The 4,594-nt window shown below is 38.0% G+C and overlaps 1 protein-coding gene across 1 annotated transcript in view; it reads right to left on the bottom strand.

Moving 5' to 3' along the window:
• The window catches only part of LOC118736366, a 443,387-nt gene that overhangs the window by 156,696 nt on the left and 282,097 nt on the right, over window positions 1–4,594 (bottom strand). The window lies entirely within an intron of this gene.

Raw genomic sequence — 4,594 nt, 5'->3', positions numbered from 1 at the left:
CCTTACTGCCATAGACAAATTTTCCAAATACGCGCAAGCGAAAATCATTAAATCAAGAGCAACGTAAGACATAAAATTACCCTTACAAGAGCTATTTACATCCTTGGGAATCCCAGAGCAAAATGTTATTGACAACGAAAAATCTTCACACTCATCTTCCATAGTATTTATGTTAGAAAACCAGTATGGCCTTCACAGGTGCCCTTAGGTATGAAAGTAGAAGGGCAGTAATTTCATAGTTAAATTGCTTGTCACATTCCGTGCCATATGGATGTAAACAAACAAGCTTCCAATAAATAAAGGCCATTATCTTGTGAGATCACTACAGCGACAGGAGTGCAAACTTGCCCCGCAAATAAAACCAAAAGCAACAAATAGCCGAAGCCCTACAGGACTTATTAGTTTCGTTGCCAGAAACGGCAAGCCTAAGACAACTCAAAGCGTTGCTAACTTCCAACATAGGTGCACCGCCGGGAAAAAAAACGGTGAACCGGCTAACGAAACTTTAGGAGACACAGTTGCGAAAGCGCCTTTAGTAGCAGCGAATGTTAACGCAACCTCAGGTACAGCAGCAAATGATAGCAATAGCGCCACAGCAGTAGCAACAGAAATGACAGGCAACAACGCCTCTTCGGCTCTGTCACAGCAGAGAACGACAACAGCACCGTTAATACGGTAAACGACGAACTAGCGGATCTTGATGCGCAGCATCGGAGAAAACTGCGAATCTTTAAGCTACTAAGCGATAAACTTCAGCGACATTGGAAACGCTATCACTAAATTTTGCGGCGGCAGACATCAAAAAGTGGATTGATGACTTCCAGCTACGTGACCAAGTTCTACGGTTGCGACGACAAAATCAAATTGTTGCTTTCTCGCCGCATGCTAGCACAGTTATTCGTTAAAATAACGGTGACTGCACGTCCGTGCCTTTAACCGAGTTTAAATTTTCGGTGTCCAAATGCTAATTTTGAATCATTTTTCAATGGTTTGCCAGGGGTCTGTGAAATGTTTCGAGGGGTCGGAGCTTGTACGGCCCTGTTTCCAACATCTTGTGCTGTTTCCGAAAGCCTATCACACACTTTAAAACACAAAGTATTTTGCCTTCTGTGACAAGGCATAAACACGTTCCGGATCAGCTATCTGCGTAAGTGATTTCAACCCCTGCGCCCGGTATACGTTCCAGTTTGTCCGGACGAGTTGTTTTTCACACGGTAAAGAATTTTTTTTTTAAACTTTAAATTTCAAGTTTTAAATTTCAAGTTGTTTTATATGAGAAATTTTTATTTAAAATGGCAAAAATTATTACAAAATTTTTCAAAGGTAGTTAATGCATTCCTATAAAATGTAACCATATGGAACTATAGGTTATAGCACTCCTAAGTTCCAGCTATGTATTTTCTAGAGAACCCATCTAAGAAATTTAGAGCCCACTTTATATTAACTTTGACTGCGGGACATTGTTTTTTTAATTCATAAAAGCTGCCCTTTTAACTTCAAAAAACTTCAAGTATATGCAAAAGAACTGAGCTACGCTGACGAAGGCGCAGGCGCAGGTATCAGCTAGGTTAGTTATAAACATACACAAAAAAAGTTGATTGGTTGAGCGTTGAGCTCTTTGTGAACCAAATGAAAAAAGTGGTACATTTTAGGAGCTGGTGTAGTTTTCGTACTAATTTCAATACATAAATATTATTATAAATTCATAAATTTACTCCAAGTTATACACCCGTATTAGACTCCTGCGCAATTCCATTTAAACGGCCCAGCAAGACATCCGATCGCCGCGCAAATACTTTCCATCCCCTACTTTCATCGTTCGGGTCAATTGTGAGTAAGCATAAACCAGTTTCAGCAAGCGTACGTAAACTACCGATCAATAGCAACACGCGTAGAGTATTTACTTTGCCTTCCGCAACTACTGCGAGTAAAAGGTATTTGACAGTAGAGTACTCTACTGGTAGTACTTGAGTATTTTCGAAGAAAACATACATTTGTGGCAAGAATGATAGAAGAATTTTCTGGATCGCGCATTTGTGGTATCTGAAAAAAACTAGGGACAGGAATGTAGTGGAGCGATGAAGAGAGCGACGAGCAAAACGTACTTTCAACTAAAATGCTGATATACATACCTAAGTACATATGTATGTATGTGCATAGATACGTATGTGCATAGATACTTATGTGCATAGATATGTATGTGCATAGATATGTATGTGCATAGATACGTATGTGCATAGATACGTATGTGCATAGATACGTATGTGCATAGATACGTATGTGCATAGATACGTATGTGCATAGATACATATATATGTAAGTGTCCGCATATATTTTTTCTCATCACTTGTTCTGTCGCTTCACTGCAGCAAAACCAAGTTGTGAGGAAAACCCTGACGATATGCGTAGAATTGAAACCATGGGTTCATATTAAATATATTTATGTATGCATGGACATATGTACATATGTTAAAATGTAGTTTCGATTCAAAAAAAATCGGATGAAGTTTTTCTTTCGCCATTCATACACCTCTAATTTCAGTATTTATTAAAAAAACTCAATGAAATTCAAAAACTCTATCTTGCATTTGGGTTTACTCAATACCAATTTGAGCTGTCGCAGTGTTATCAAAAAAAAAAAAGTTATCAATAGGTAGGTTCAGAAGGCGCAGCAGTTGAGCGCAACCGTTGCTAAGCAAAAATCAGTGATCGTTATGCGTCTTTTGAACGACTTCATACATTAGCTGTCAAATTCAACTCCCAAAGGTACACACCAACCTGTTGTCTCAAATGATCAGAAAAATATTACGATCATCTAACACGCAACTATTCAGTTGATCAGAAGTACGCAACAACGCGTTCAGAAGGTGCAATCGCACCAGTTACTGAGCTGTTTCGCCTTCTGAACGTGCCAAATGAAAATTCGTTTCTCTTGAAATCAAGTTATATGGCTGCGTATGTATGTACATATGTATGTACATATTACGAAATTTTTTTTATTTGTAAAGGCTCTCAAGAAAAACTAAAAATTCATATAAAATTACGCGCAATAAATGGAAAATACATTTTCTTCTATAAAAAATTTCTTAAATCAGTATGCAGCTCTTAAGAAAAAAATGCTCGTACATCTCGTCGCTACCATGTCCAACTATCGAATGTGAAAATCGGCACTTTTCAAAATTTTGATTTGCCACTAATAATTTTATTTCGTATAGCAGCATTGCTTAAGTTATTGTTTTTGACAACTTATTTGTTGGTTAATGACTGCAAATAGTTTTATAGAAAATTAGAGACGAGAAATAATACTTTCATAAAAATTTAAGTACATACATAGATTTAAAAAGCTGCTTGAATACAAAAGTTTTATGAAAATGTCACATTCAACAACTGTCTAAATCTACGTTATTTTTTATAAATAAGGCCGTAAACATTTCCTTACATCGTCGATTTCCATATTCTATTTTTACTCTTTCAATTTCACTGACCAGCGCTGCAAACGATATCAACTAGTAGGCTAACAACCAGAATTGAAATTTAATACGCAAGTACTTACCGTACTACAAGTATACAGAGAGTATATTTGCTACTCCCTTTTGGCAGCAGTAAATATCTCGCGTACGCGATGAGGGAAAGTAGAGTACGTACTTTGGTGGAGTAATAGCAAGTACGTCAAGTATTTACTCTCTCAACGCCAAGTAGTGTATGTATGCGGAAAAAAAGTAACAATGTGTTGGGAGTAGAGTACAATGCAAGGAGTACTTATTGAATGAAATGCGGCAAATACAATTGCGCTGGACTCTAACCCGTATGCTACTTGAGGTGAGACACAAAAAGGTAGAGAAAAGAAGACGAATCTATTTTTTAAATAATACTTCTTTTTTACTTAGATGTTTTTTAGTTACTTCCATGGTGCCTTCGAATTTGAAAAAGGCTATTGAGAGGAGCCTCCGTTGTAATAAATAAATCATGTATGCGGTTTTGAGAAGAATCGAAAAAATCGATTTTTTCCACTTGCCTTGCTTTCATCATAAATCGACCGATTAGAAGACATACGTACACACATATGTATATACAAGTTAACACGCTGCGGCACCCAACATATTCCATTCCCACACTCTACTCGTACACGTGCCACTGCATCAGCATAATTGCAGTCATACCGTATTGCAACCCAACGCCCCAATTCAAGGCCAATGATATTTCACCACATAACCTGTGGGAAACCAAGTTCATGATTAGTACCACGTACTAATGGTTACGCAACAAGAACCATACCAACAGAGCCAGACAGTAGCGTCAGCAAATTATGTTTCACACGATTGTGAAATACTTGCACATGCCCTCAGTGCATGTCAACCATGGGAAGCCACGGCCTAAGCCAGCGTACCAAATACCGCGCACCTCAAGGCAGCAGAACGACAAGTCTATAAAAGGAAGCAGCACGCATCGAAGAGGCAGTTGCATGGTGGACTACTAACCCGCTTATTCTATCTTGATAAATTACCTATCAATAAATTATTGTAAATCTAACCTTTCTTGTGTTTTCTTTGTAGGGCAAGTTGGCCCTTTAATTTTTTTAGTGTTCAAGGACCCG

This window comes from Rhagoletis pomonella, unplaced genomic scaffold, assembly GCF_013731165.1.
Source record: "Rhagoletis pomonella isolate Grant_MI unplaced genomic scaffold, Rhpom_1.0 Rhpom_scaffold_00003, whole genome shotgun sequence".
NCBI classification, from domain to species: domain Eukaryota; kingdom Metazoa; phylum Arthropoda; class Insecta; order Diptera; family Tephritidae; genus Rhagoletis; species Rhagoletis pomonella.
The sequence above is the reverse complement of the archived record's forward strand: the minus strand, read 5'-3'. Positions and strand labels throughout refer to the sequence as shown.